We start from the raw sequence: 15,188 nt of genomic DNA, 5'->3' as shown, positions 1-15,188 counted from the left end.
GTTGAGTAAGGTTATGATTGCTCTTAGCGACCATACATTCCTCCTTCCTTAACTGATAAAAACAGGAGCATTTTTCTCAACAGTGATACTGTGTTTTGTTAGAAATGGTTGTTTTGTGATCTACTGGGCACATCTACACATACCCCTGACTGGGCAGTTCTTTAGCAAGAACTACATGACTGTGCAGAAACTGCCATTCCTGCACAGTCCCAGAGGTTCATGGGTCATTTCTGACCCTACTGCACAGTAGCGTCAGCATCACAGTTCATGACCACCAATGCTATGTCACCGTAGCTTGTTGGTACAGCGATGTAGCTCCTTGTGTAGATGCACCCACTGTTGATATACAGTAGATATAATGATTCCATGCATTTTCCAATGAATCTCATGTTCATTTCCGTGGTAAATTATATACTGTGCCATGCTGACCCCACAGTCTCCTTATATAGACAAGGAGACATGAAAATAACTGCTAATTCAGCCAATTAAATAATAATTTCTACTGAAAATTGGAATCTTCCTTTCTAGCTTCCTAAGCAAGAAATGTTTTTGTCTTATTTCTGTGTCTTGTATCATGTCAATAATAAGCTTGTATTTTGATAAAATATTTGGGGAGATGACAAGAATATTGTATTTAGAAATTCAGCAAGCATTCCAAATCCCTTCCCCTAACTCTCATCTTTCCTTGGCAGACTGAATAGGTTCATCTACACATGCACATTTACTGCATAGTAAACAAAATTACTGCACAGTATGGGTGCATGTCCATATGTCCATTCCCATACCACACAGTAACTATGGGGACTTATTCTGATTTGATCATAAATTTGACACCTGCATCATGCAGGTATCAGATTTATGCCTGATTAGTTACTGACCAGTTACACACATGTAGATGTCTTACGGCGCAGTAATCCAGGGATCTCCCTACTGGGTCTGCCCAACCACAAGGCTGTCCAGAGCCCAGTTCCAGGACTCCTGGCTGCTCCCCTCCCCTTCCCTAGGGCTGTGCTGCTCTCTGTTAGCCTCCAGTTGCAAGCCTACAGCCATTTTGTGCCTTGAGGCACACTGCACAGGAGCTTGGGGGACTGCAAGCACTGTGTGCTCCCTGGACAGGACCCAGGCTGATGCTGTTAATCCTGTCCACTAGCCAGAGCTGCTCCTTGGTCACAGGTGAGTGTTGTAAAGGGCTGCAGTCTGCTGCTCCCTCTGCCGAACTGTCAAAGCTCCCCAGGTCTCCTGCCTGGCTGGCTGTGGAGGAGGTGCACAACTGGGCCCAGGAGGAGGTGCACAACCTTGTGGTCCTCTGGGAGGTGTGGAGGTACAGAGGCTGTTTGCACACAGTGTGAGCTTGATCACCCATGTTTATGATGTCCTGTTGGGTGGGATGCATGAGAGAGACCACTCCTGACTGGCATGGCAGTGCTGCATGAAGGCCAAGGCCTTGTGTCCATAGTGGGTGGCCATGACCAGTCATGACAGTCAGTTTGATCGTGACTGCAAGGCCATGCCATTTGTGCAGAAACTGACCAACATTTTGGTTCTCTGAAAACCAGGCCACAACCCTGCAGTTTTCACTCTGACCCCACCCTCACCCTGACCTGCTCTGTCCTGCACATGTGCTCTGACCTGCACATGTAGACACTTGCCTATTCCCACTTAGCGTGCAGTAAGTTAACATGCAGTAAATGTAAGCTGGCATAAATGCATGTGTAGACATGCCCAATAACTCCTAAAAGTTTCACCCTCGTATCAAGTATTTAAAACTTGTTAGTGGTTCTGAGTTTTCCCACCATTTTAAAGGTGCCAGGTTTTCATAAAATGTTAAATAACGTTTCTTAGAAAGTAACAACCTACTAAGATATTGCAAAAAGAAAACAGCCCAAACTGTGATATAACAGGTTTTTTTCTATGTGTACACTATAGTATCCATTGATTTAACTCCTGTCACTGGTTGCTTGTTACAACTAATTTAGCGGTCCTCCATGCCCTGCCATTTGAAAATCTTCTGGGTTTATAAAATTAAGAAGATAACAAAGAAATTCTGTTTCCTAATTTTCTAACTATACACTAATTGTTTTAGTTTTTCTTTTAAGTGTTACACACAACTACACACACAAACACACAGCTGTGTCTTTAAGATACAGCAACTAGATTTTTTCTTATTATGGCATAGTAAATGTAATAATGATCATGTGTTTGGATATATTTTAGGGCTTGATCTGGTAAATGCTGTTGCCAAATGTAGTTCTTACTGTTGTACACAATCACATTGAAGTTAATGGTGCAACTCTTAGTAACAATACTATACCTGGTAATGTTTCCACCTTTGGGTTTTTACTCCTTTTTGCCTTAAATACAATGATTAAAAAATCAGACTGAATGATTTTGAGTACTTTCCTAATGCTTTTGAATAGGCTTAATTGCATTTAAACTTATTCAAAATATATCTTTACTTTCCCATTTAAAACAAAAACATTTTGACATAGCTTTTGTGCCCAATAGGTGTGTATACCTTTAGCTGGAAAACCACCAGGAGGAAAGCTTGTGATTGAAATGCGCATGCTGAAGTACAGCTTCTGATGTCTGGGAATATGAAGGGTTTATTTGTTTTTGCTTTGTTACTGCTGTATGTTTTTAGTGCATTCTGGGTACGATAGCTCTTATGGAATCTGTTGTGTTCTAGTGACTTAGGAGTGTCTTTCTGTATTTTTAAAATCATTATTACTACTATTAAGTCAGGCTTATAAGTAGAAATGACAGATGCTGAACTGACAGTGCTTTGCAATCAAGTTTTATATTTCATTAGTGCATGTTCATTCCAATGATATTATGTTCCTGTTCGCTCTTCTCATATTTAAACTATAATAAAAACCTGTTTAATTTCACACCATGTTATAATTTGCTTTTTTCCTTAATGGACATTTCTTTTTAAGAAATGCACAAGGTTGTCTAAATGTAAAGGGGAAAAGTAGAATGGTTTTCATTGTTCTTTAAATAAATGAAAGAGAGATACATAGTTGCATTCTGATCATAACCAGCTTCAGGCACTAGAGAATACTCCAGATGTTTTGTAGTGTTCTTTCAGTGCAGTTTAATATTACATTAACAGTTTTTTGCATTTATAATTTGAAAGTTCACCAGTAAAGTCTTTGTCTGAGTCCGGTCCTTAGAACAAAAGCATACTCCAGTTCATAAATTCAGAGGGGACCATTGTGATCACCTAGTCCTGAATTCCTAAATAACAGAACAGGATTTCCCCTCAGTTAATTCCTGCTTCAAATCCAAGAGGTATGGCTGAACTAAAGCATATCTTTTAAGAAAACATCCAATCTTGATTTAAAGAGATGTGCACTATTTATATAAACAGAAGCTTCAATTAATGTCTTTATCTTTCCCAGAGCAGAATATACCGGGGGGTCCCAAGCCATTTCATATTATGTTTTATCAGGACATCTAAATTTAGAGCATGAAGGGGTAAAACAAATATTTTTGTTAAATTTTTTTCTAGTGTGCATGCTGGGATAAAACAAATATTTTTGTTAGATTTTTTTCTAGTGTGGACAAAGAAAAGTGGATATCAGACAGAATGACGTCTTTGTCAGTTGAGGAGAAAAAAACCTCTAAGTAGTTTTACTTTGAATGAATGGGAGATTATTTGAGAGAATAAAACTAGTTCTTGTCTTCTATATTATAAGCCTTTTACCATTTACATTCAAGACTGAAACCTTTAGAAAGTTTTTCTTTTGCGTTATTACAAAAACAAACCACAGCTGATGACATTCTTTGTGCAGCTGCCTAATGCTAATATATATTTTGTTTTTTAAATGATATTATCTTTTTGTTTTCATCCAAGGATTACAATGTCAGGATTGTAGTAGAAGCCTAGTAGGGTAACAATTATAAAAGGGGTATTAAGATTTCCCTTAGACATTTCAACTTTCAGAAGTTTATAGCTCAGTGGTACTAAAATAATTAGAATGATAGTTTGATTTTGTCATAGACAGCTTAACCCTCTTTCTCTGAACATAGGGGTCTACAGACATGGACCAGTATGCAGGACTGGGTCATACATAACCTTAAAAAATTCTTCTCTTTCTCCCTCTGTGTCGAGTTTTGAATCTTTTTAAAAGTTTTCCTTTACTGAGAAATGTAAAGGTAAAGAAAGCATAATCACTTCATGTGATTAAGATGCAACACAGTCAGTTATATCACTATTACTTCATAGTGTGTTGTATAATAATTGAAAAAAAGCTGCCTACGTCATTGCAATGCTTACTATTGTTGCTAATAACAAGGGTTCCTTCATAACTTTATCTCAACTTACATTATTTTATAAATTTTGGTATGATGCTAGCCGAGAAAATAATACTACAGTGTAGAGTCTGGGATGTGTAAAGCTTTATTCCAAAGGCCGTCCACTTGGAGTCAATGACCCAAGACTGAAATGCATTGTGAGTCAAGGATAGAGGCACATGGTTTATATTTTATTTTAATTGCTTTAAAAATTGTTCATTAAATCCCTTGCTACTGCAGTGCATAATAGCTAGGGAATAACTAATAAAGTATTACTCATGTCAAGCTACTGAAGGTGAAAAGGAAATTGTGGGGTCACTAGCCTTATGCCCCTTGCTGAAATATTCAGTTCAATAGTTCATGAATAAAGTTTCTTTGCATTAGAAATGACACAGGTAAACAGGACAAAAGAAGCTTTCAAAGCAACCAAATAGAAGTGGTTAGGCTGAATGATTAGGGCACATTAGCAATATGTAAATCTCAGGATATACTCTTTTTCAAGGACATTTGTGAAGCTGTGATATGGGCCTCACACACATGGGACTTGCACTTTCAGATTGCTAAGTGATGGGGAGTTACAGTAATGACTTTTTACTGCATATGCCCTAAATCAAGTCTTGGTTCTACTTTTTAGCCCTCAGAATAGAAAGGGGAACACTATTATTGTCTGAGATTCATGGCATGGAGAAAGACGTTTCTTTGGCTTGGAATATAATACAATTTGAATAGAGTTTGTGTAGTGTTTCATGTCTTCAGAATTTCTGGAAAAGCCTAAGAGAGCAGCTGCATAGCCTATAATTACATAGCAAGTAACACAGGATTTTTTTTCCAAAGGAAGTGAAGAGAGTTTCAATTAGAAGTTAAAATTTATGACACACTGCAATAACTGTTTAAACCTTTTTATGCAGAAGAAGACAGCAGTGCCAGATCTTCATGAGATTGAAGCTAGCTCAGAGAATGTATTTTTCATTTGCCTTAAAAAAGTCTAAGTAGCAATCACATAGGTCTCTTTCTTTGGTATTCCAGCCCAGAACAGCTGCTTTAGCTCTTTAAATACATCCTTAATGAAATTACAACCTGCACTTGCAAGTTGCATTTAGAGACACTGTCTGATTAGATGAGTATTGTATTAAGGAATGACAAGTGGTAGCTGTACCACCAAAAAGAGGTGTTTGTTCTACATGCTGCCCACACAGTGGGAGAAAGTCAGCTGGGAAACCTTAAGTTATACTTCAGAATAGAAATGGTGTGGAGTTTACACAAGCAATAGGAGATTGTGAGTTATATGAAACAGCCCAGCAAATAGCAGAAATCTGGTTTGTTCTTTATTTAAAGTTGAGAGAATTAATCTGGTTTATTCTCTACTCAAGATGTGAATTAAAAATATCTGTTTAAAAATACCTTTGGGAAAAATATATACATTATTTTCTATTGTACAAGCAGAATTACCCAGTATTTTTAAATGCATTTTTTCATTTAATTTGATTAAATTTTATGTGTTTGTACTTTAATTACAAGTCACATTAGGACTTAACTAGAGATTATCTTTTATTCTGGCAGACACTTGGCTATATTTTGGCCTCATATAAGAAGGCATTGCAGCTGAATTATATTTCACCTATTTTTAAAACTAACATCTTATCCTTATGCCTTCAACTAAAATCATGCTAGATAGGGTACAGAATGAACAGGCCAGGATTAAGTGCCTTTCTACTATTGCCATAGAACTGCTGTGATCAATTAAAGAAATTAGACATATGTAAGTCAGCAGAACTGGATGAACTCTATCGGAGAGTGCTGAAGGAGATGGTCAAAGTCATTGTGGAACCCTGGTGAAACTCTTCCAAAACTTGTGGTGCTCCAGAGAGGTCTCTGAGGACTGGAAGAAGGCCAATGTTGTGCCCATCTTCAAGAAAGGGAAGAGGGAAGACCCAGATAACTATAGGACAATTAGCCTAACTTCTATCCCAGGGAAATAGAAATCCTAGAAATATTCATTAAGGAGTCTATATGTGATAGGCTCGCAGAAGGTAGGATTCTGAATGATAGCCAACATAGCTTTGTTTCAGGCAGGTCTTGCCTTACCATCCTCCTCTCTTTTTATGATCAGGTAACTCGCCACCTGGATAAGAGAGAAGAGGTTGATACTGTATACTTTGACTTCCAAAAAGCCTTTGATATAGTATCCCACAATATTCTTGTGACAAATTTGGAAAATTGTGGGCTTAACTGTGAGACATTTAGGTGTATATGAAGCTGCCTGCAGGGTAGGACCCAGAGAGTCCTAATGAATGGATCTGTGTCGTCCTGGCAAGATGTGCTTGGTCCAAGGGGTCAGTGCTTAGTCCAGTGCTTTTCAAATCTTTTATCAGTGATTTGGATGTGGAGGTGACGAGCTCACTGGCCAAGTTCACGGACAACACCAAGTTTTGGGGAAGCGTGGTTACGCTTGAAGGTGGGCTACAGATACAGTTGAATCTAGACAGCTGTGCAGGTCGGGACCAGATGAAGTTCAACATTAAGAAATATAAACTGTTCCACCTGGGGACAAACACCCCCCTATACACCTACAGGCTTGGCAGTGCCAAACTGACCAGCACCATGAACAAAAGGGACCTGGGGGTAATAATACACTAGAGTATGAGCCAGCAGTGTAGCCAGTAATGGCTGTGCAAAATGCTTGTGTTTTGAATTGGTTTCAGATTCAGCTGTTTCAGAGGACAGTGATTCGTTTTGGTGTTTTGGCTCACTGTCCTGTTTTGTTTTGGCTGAGTCTTGTTTCAGGGATTCGGCTCCACTGAATCTCCTCTGAATCTACTTCAAATGGGTTGCAAGCTTTGCCCAGCCCTACTGCTCAGCCAAGTGGTGCCTTGAGTCCCAGTGCGGAACAGGACAGGGCCATGAATGGCTCATCCAGGGGAGGGGGAGGGCTACTGCCCTCCGTGTAGGTGAGGAGACCCCCGTGCACATCTCTGTCAAATCAGGTCGTGGGGCAGGGAAGTAGCACAGAGTGGCAAGCAAGCTGTTGGTCCCTGCCCCATGACCTGACTCTGCAGGGAGCAGCAATGTGCGCCAGGGGCCTGCTAACCACTGCTGCCCACCCCGTATAGCCCTGCCTCACCAGGGCAACGTAGGGTGAGCAGCAGCATGAGGAGACCCCTGGCACAGATAGCTGCTCCCTGCAGAGCTGAGTACCACAGGAGAGCAGCAGCGTACAGCTGTTTCCCTGCAAGCCCAGCTCCAAAAGTCCAAAACTTTTCAAAACATTTCCAAAATGTTTCAGATGCCTTATTTAGTTTCAGAGATGTTTTGGAGCCTTCTGTTTCAACTTGGATTCACTGTTTCAGGCACCAAAATGGCTCAAAACACCTCTGAAATGAAACAGCTGCCAAAATGTCTTACAGCCCTAGTAGCCATCAGGGCAAATAATACTCTAGCATGCATCAATCTGTGCATGTCCAGGAAAACCGAGGAAGTGATTCTTCCACTGTACTCAGCATTGATGAAACTACAGCTGGAGTAGTGCGTCCAGTTCTGGTTGCTGCACTTCAACAAGGATGTGGTAAAACTTGAGAGAGTCCAGGTAAGAACCACCCATATGATCAAAGACTTGCACAGCAAGCCATATGAGAAAAGGCTGAGGAACCTGGGACTCTTCAGCCTGAAAAAGAGAAGGCTGAGAGGGGACTTGGTAGCAGCTTACAGGTACATTAGGGGAGTACATCAAGGGTTTGTTGAGTACATCAAGGGTTCACCAGGGCACCCTTGGGGAAGTAATGGCCACAAACTCCTGGAAGACCTTTTCAGGCTCAACATTAGGAAAAACTTCTTCACAGCTAGGGTGACCAGACTGTAGAATAAACTCCCTCCAGAGGTGGTGCAATCGCCTACCCTGGAAATCTTCAAGAGGATACTGGATGGTCACCTTCCTGAGGTCACCTGACCCCAGTTGTCGTTTCTGCCTGCAGGGGGCTGGACCCGATAATCTTCTGAGATCCCTTCCACCCTTACAATTTATGAATCTATGAACTATGTACATGAACATTTTATGGCTACTGATTCTGTCAAATAGAGCACTACTTTCCACCATCTCCATCTGTAATTTCTTGTGTGTTTAAAACTGTGCGTACGAGATAAGATTGTAAAATTCAGTCCCTTATTCTCGACTACATAGGACTCCTTGGAATGGTTTTGGATGGGACTTATTTAGTTCTTTTAAGCAAATTAAAGCAGTCAGGTTAGCTTTTAAGAAAAACCATTCATAAATGGCTTGGGCCCTAGAGATGTTTTGAATGTACATTAACTTTTGTCTCCAACACTTTTCAGGATCAGGTCCTGAAAGCTCTTCCAGTAAGAACTGTGTAATTGTGAATTCTATTGCACAAAAGCAGTACTTCATAACAACATTTATATTTCATAGATGGGATAGTTAGGGATTTAACTGCATCCTCCTCTAGATACAATGAAGGGGACAATGACCTTTCAATGAAATATGAGTTAATAATACTATAGTGCTGTGTGCTTTGGTCGAGTTCATCTCAGTGCAGATCATAACAAAATGCAATCTAATGCATACTGAAAATTAATTGGAGGAAAGACTGCATTTTAGTGGTCTGATGAATCTAATCTTTGGTTACGTTAGTAAATTTCTGTTTCAATTAATAACAATTAACCATCTTAAATAAAGTGATGAGGGAAAAAGGATGCTTCTCATATTACCTACAACACTTACACCAACCTCTGGTTAGTTCCATTGTGTTTTTCATGCCCAGCTTTTTTGTTTCCTAGGCTAATCTTCAAGGAGAGATTAACTCCATTTATGAGGAGGATAGGAGAGGAAGCAGGATGTGCTTAATAGCTTGTCAAAGATGGCAAAATAAAAGGTTTAATGTGCTATTTGCATTCTTATGTACATCTGGAGACAGTATAGGCAGTTTCTAGAGAATTTTGTCATGCAATGTTAAATACAGTGCATAGCTGGCCACATGGTGGACTAAAGTATGGCTTGTGAATATTTCATACATCCCAAAATAGCACAAGTAGCTTTCCAAGGTCTGCCGGGCAAACCCATTTATCTGTTTCTGATCTAACTCAGATGAGGAAGTTCCACCACTATAGAAAGAGTTGTCATTTAAAGATTGTGGCATGGAAGGTTTTTGATGTTCTGTTTTCCCCCAGCTCACGATGTTGTTACGGTCCAGCTCTCTCCAACTATGACTCTCTCCTTTTGACCCTCCCCATTATAAATACCTCTTTTCTTTGATAACTGCTGTCTCCCTTCCCTGTAGCTTGTTCTTTTTTCTTTCCCCTTCTTTCTATACAGCTCAGTCTAAAGGTAATTAAGTGTAATACAAGTGTTTACATACACTTCAGTGAGTTTTGGATCAGGCCACCAATCATTGTTATCTCTTCTCCCTATATCCAGTGGTAGCTACCACACCATTAACCTCTGTCATCCTGAATGCCTTTTTCATCAGATGCCATTCTCCTCAAGTGGCAGCTAAGTCAATTGTATGAGAAATGTAAAATACACTGTGGCATAAAATACTCTCTGTGTATCAAGACTTTACAGGAGTTGAGAGGTTTGAGTATCCCAATGATTTTCAGAGTGTCATCCAGAGTCTTACACTCCTGGCAGGGTCACCCATGGTCAACAGGCCTGAGAGGAGGTTCCAGGCAAACTATGACTCAACCTCAAGTCCCCAGTGGCAGATGTGTCCAAGTCCCGAGTGGAAAATGTGCCCAAATCACCATTGGCAGATGCCAGGTGGAAGATATCAGGATCTCAGCAGCTATAAAGACAAAAGTCTGCAGGAAGGTAGAGGTCTCCTGTCAGCTAAGTTTTCCCCTGGCACTGGGTCTATATCTCCACCTTGTTAAGAACATGGGGCTGTTGTTTATTTTTCACTCACCAGCTTCCTCACATTAAACAAAGTCATGTGTAAGCTTCTATTACAGGATTGCTGGTGACACTATGGCAGGTCACTGAATAGCATTCTGTAGGTTATGGTCCTACAGGGAACATCTATAGAATAGTCCAGTAGTTGTTTTATTTCTGACTTTTGTGATAGCCAAAGACACTGAGCAATCACTTTAGCTATACCTTATTTTTACCTTATTTTCTCACATATAACATGTTGTGTAATAAGATGGGTGCCTTGTTTTTGAAAGACATAATCTATTTTTCCTTGTAACTGAGTAGCAGCACCTAGGAAGCACAGCCTGATCATCTTTCTACACCCTGTGGATAGTATCCAGGCCTGACTTTCATTTTCATGTAGCTGAAACTTAAGTGTCAGAAACTGCTTTTACCATATCTCCTTATATATAATGCACACTCCAATTTTTGGTAGCTGTTTTTGGGAGGAAAAAGTGTATGTTTTGTAAGAGACAAATATGGTATATCTGATAAACTAAAGTAGAAGTAGGTTACAGTGTGTTCACTTAAATTGACTTCAAGTCAGTTCCTTTCATAGAGCTAAAGGAAAGAGTTTATATCTCAGAGCTGTTGTTTCAGGTAATCCATTTGCAGGCTCATGAAATCCTGAATTCTTGACATATGGATCACATTTATAAAATATATTTAAAATCATATTGGCTACACATATAAAGGATTTATGCCAATTAGCTATTCAATTCAGAAAATGTTCAAATAATGCTACATAGACCACTGGTGATCTTTGGAGTATATGCTGGTGACCCAGGGGGCACATTTATTAGTCATAGTTGCTGCACATTTAGTTTAGTACTTCCTTACTGAAGTACTAACTGAATGTGCAGTAACTACATTTACTGTGCAGTAGCACAAGTGCATTTTTTTTGTGATACTTACTGTGCAGTAGCCTTATAACTCTGTGCAGTAGATTATTAGCACAGTTTTTGCTACTGTGCGGTATTATTAGGCTACTGTGCAGTATCCTGTGTAGATGTGCCCAGGACTGTGACCTAAATTCTCACCTAGTTTAATTTTTCCCACAGTTTTTTATATATATAAGCACCATATTATTGAAAGTATGTAATGTATTATCCAATGAAAAACAACGTTTTGGAAAGAAGTATCAGGTCCTGAAGTCACCAACAATGGACTGGAATGCTGTTCCATCTTAAATGGCTTACTTGAGTCTCTAGAATTTAAATAGCCTATATTTATATAAATATATATGCTGATCTATCTATCTATCTGGGCTATTTATATTCTAGAGACTCAAGTAAGCCATTTAAGATGGAACAGCATTCCAGTCCATTGTTGGTGACTTCAGGACCTGATACTTCTTTCCAAAACGTTGTTTTTCATTGGATAATACATTACATACTTTCAATAATATTGTGGTGAAGAATTTCACTCAGGTGAGACTGTCTTAATGTGACCTGCTTAGGTGGCTCAGTCTTTGTAATATTGGGAAAAAATCACTATTCCAAATAAAAAGCACAGTGGAATATTCCTCTACATTTCAGAAATATTTAGCAGGTGCTCAGAGTTCATGCTGAGGAAACCAGCCTTCTTGTGACATGTAGTACCCTCTTCAAGGACATGAAGTATTTTGGGCTTCTGATAATCAGACTGATTAGTTTGACTGATAAGATGTGAAATTAAAAAAACCCCCATATGTATACAAAAAAAAAAAATACAAGGAAAAATCTTTAGGAGAAGAGACAGGAAAATCTGAGAAATGTGTACAAGCAGCAACAAAAATTAAGACCCAACAAACTCACTGAGTACATTAGGAATAGAAGGTTTTTCTGTTTTTAAACTAGAGAATTTTTACATTGTAAGTAATAACCAATCTCTGACATTTATCAGCTTTGTTTGGTAGGTCTTAAGTTAAGAATTATTCAACAGTTGTGTAACAACCATTTTAAGAACATGATTTCTAGTTCAGCTAAAACACGGAGGTGCTCATTGAAACATCAACATCTTTTCCTCTTTAGTGACAGCATTCTGTTTTGTTATTGATTTACAGTAAAAATTAAAAAATATTTAAGATAATTTTCACTGAGAAAGGTGCTGCTGTTAATCATCATGTTTAAAGGAAAGGAGCTCACTCAGTTCTGTTTGTTCCAGAATATTACCAAACCGCATGTTCAGATCTCCAGACAAATGTTTCTGCTAACTGTATAAAAACTATATTTAGTGACTTCAAGATGCTGATTTTGGCTTCTGCCTTGTTGCTGTATACTTTTGAGGGTTTTTTTCAAAAGAAGAATGGATAAAACGCAGTATTTCCCCTTTTCCTTAAAGTGAATGTAGAGTCTGTGAAATGTGTTAGGTAAGCAACCGTGAGAATTGAGGGTGCCTTATTGGTAAATTCTGGTGTGACAAACCCATCGATGTGGGACCCCTAGATCCCTGTACTGCTCAAGAAACAGATTGAGATTGCCTTAGGGTAACTCCTTTCCCCCCAGAAGCCTCAGCTTAAATGCCCTTGTCCTGAACCCCACAGCTGCAGCAAGCAAATCTGCCAGCTCCACGTGACCTCCTCTTTGGGTTGTGAAATAAATGTTAGGTTCCCCTTTCCACAGAAAGGGCTAGCCTGGAATATCACTTGCTCTGAAATCACTCCACAGGCAATCAGTAAGAAGACAAAACAACCAAAGGACTTATTAGGTAGGAGAAAAGAATTATACAAGCAAAACTAACCATCAGTTTGGAGACAGAAATAAAAAGACAAGAAAAGTTTCTTAGCTTCTCATCTGGCTAAATCCTAGCCCTCTTGGGAGACCTGCCAGTATCTCCAGTATTATGCCAGCCTTGGCATCTGGGACTATTAAACCTCCAAAGCCTGGAATCCAAAACACTATAATTATATCATAGGTACACTCTTAAAAGTCTCCAAACCCATGGCCCCTACCCATCAGCATTAGTTTAATTATGTATGGGTCACCAGAAACCATCAGAAATTGCTTGTCTCCCTGAGGCACCTGGCATTCTGCTGGCCTGCTGGGTCATTCCTCTCAGATGCCGTAGCTATAGAGAAATTGATTTCCCCATTGCAAGCAACAATGCCTTGTGTGTGTGGAAGTAACTCAGTTGATTATCTTCCAGTTCCACCATGAAATTACAAAAATGCTTTTATATTAAATACTGCAATGCTTACAGATATGAAAATGACCAAACTGAACCCAGCTTCACACCAACTACAGATGGAAACTAAACACCACTGGTATGGATCGAATGCTGGGGCATACCCATGAATGCTACATGGTGAAGCCTAAAGGCAACTCTGTTTTGCTGTGAATCTATGACACATGACATGAGCAGAGGTGATTCAAATGTCCCTAATACTTAAGCATAATTTTATTAACAGGAGTGTCAGTTGCGATCAAAGGAACTTGTTCTTTCACTCTATTCAGCACTGGTGAGACTTGAAGAGGAGTATTGTGTCCACTTTTGAGTCCCACGCTTAAAGAAGAATAGAGATAGATTGGAAAGAGTTCAGCACAAACAAGAATGGGGGTCTGGGACACAAGACCTGTGAGGGTTATTTAGTTTGGAGAAGAGAGGACTGAGGTGGGGATTTAATAACAGTCTTCAAATACCTAAAGGGCAATTGGAAAGAAGGATGGAGATGCTCTTTTCTCTATGTCCGTAGGGGACAGGACTAGGAGCAATGGACCCAAGCTGCAGCAGAGAATATTTAGGAACTTTCTGACTACAATGGTGGTCAAGCATTGGAACAGGCTACCTAGAGAAGGTGTGGAAATGTCCATCTGGAAATTTTCAAAAGCAGGTTGGACAGAGACTTGGCTGGGATGGTTTAGTCACAGTTGATCCTGCCTTGAGCAAGAGGACTGGGTTAGATGACTCTGTGAGGCCATTTCCAGCCCTACTTTCTCACATTTCTGTAATCTCAGATGAAAAAGCTACCCCAAGGGATGGGAAAGTAGGTCTCCATGCCAATCCATTATGGGGACTCTTAGCTCAGACTTCCAACAAGGGCTACAGTTGGTCCCAACTTCTGAGATATGGAAGCTGATCATAGTCAAGAACTGAAGTGAGATCACAAACCTACTTCCTAATGTTATCAAATAGTAATAGTTTGAATAGTGCAAATAATTATGATGTCATTGGGATAATGGAGACCTGGTGGGACTCCACCCATGACTGGACCACAGGTATTGATGGCTATACCCTGTACAGGAGGGATCGTGTAGATAAAAGGGGAGGGGAAATAATAATAATTTCCTCTATGTTAAGGAAAGCTACATGTCCCTGCAAGCTGATGTTGCTGACCAGGGTGGACAGCTAGAGACCCTCTGGGTTAAAATTCATGGGGAACATGGCACAGGGGACACAATGGTGGGCATCTGCTACAGACCTCGCACCCAAAGTCCTGAGCTTGACCAGGAGCTCGCCCGGGAGCTGGATGTAGGTGCATACTTTGGGACCATGGTTGTCATGGGTGACTTCAATTACCCGGACATCTCGTAGGAGGATCACTCAGCAAAATCCAAGCAGTCGCAAAGCTTCCTCTCGTGCATGGATGACCTCTACCTGACTCAAGAAGTCTACGGGCCAATGAGAGGCAAAGTGCTGCTCGACCTGGTACTGGCTACAGGGGATGACCTAATCAGTGACCTAGTGTTGGATGGGAAGCTGGGTGACAGTGACCATGAGCTGACTACCTTCACCATCTGCCGTAAAGCTGGCAAGTCAGTCAGCAACACGGAAGTCCTTGACTTCAGAAAAGTGGACTTTGACAAGTTCAGGAGGCTTGTCAGTCAGGCCCTTGTAAGTAAGGGACCATGACCCCAGGGAGAGGGGAGTTTAGGAAGAGTGGTTGCTCCTCAAGGGAGCGATCCTCAATGCACAAGCTAAGTCTATTCCATCTTGAAGGAAAGGCAGCAAGAGGGCACAGCAGCCCCCCTGGCTCTCCAGGGACCTAGCAGACCTC

The 15,188-nt window shown here is 40.3% G+C and overlaps 1 protein-coding gene across 2 annotated transcripts in view; it reads left to right on the top strand.

Annotated features, from left to right (window-relative positions):
* The window catches only part of ROBO2 (roundabout guidance receptor 2), a 581,029-nt gene that overhangs the window by 393,696 nt on the left and 172,145 nt on the right, over window positions 1–15,188 (top strand). The gene's annotated exons all lie outside the window — the stretch shown is intronic.

The sequence above is a fragment of the Crocodylus porosus genome, unplaced genomic scaffold (genome assembly GCF_001723895.1).
Source record: "Crocodylus porosus isolate Cpor-Errol unplaced genomic scaffold, CroPor_comp1, whole genome shotgun sequence".
Lineage (NCBI taxonomy): Eukaryota > Metazoa > Chordata > Crocodylia > Crocodylidae > Crocodylus > Crocodylus porosus.
The sequence above is the reverse complement of the archived record's forward strand: the minus strand, read 5'-3'. Positions and strand labels throughout refer to the sequence as shown.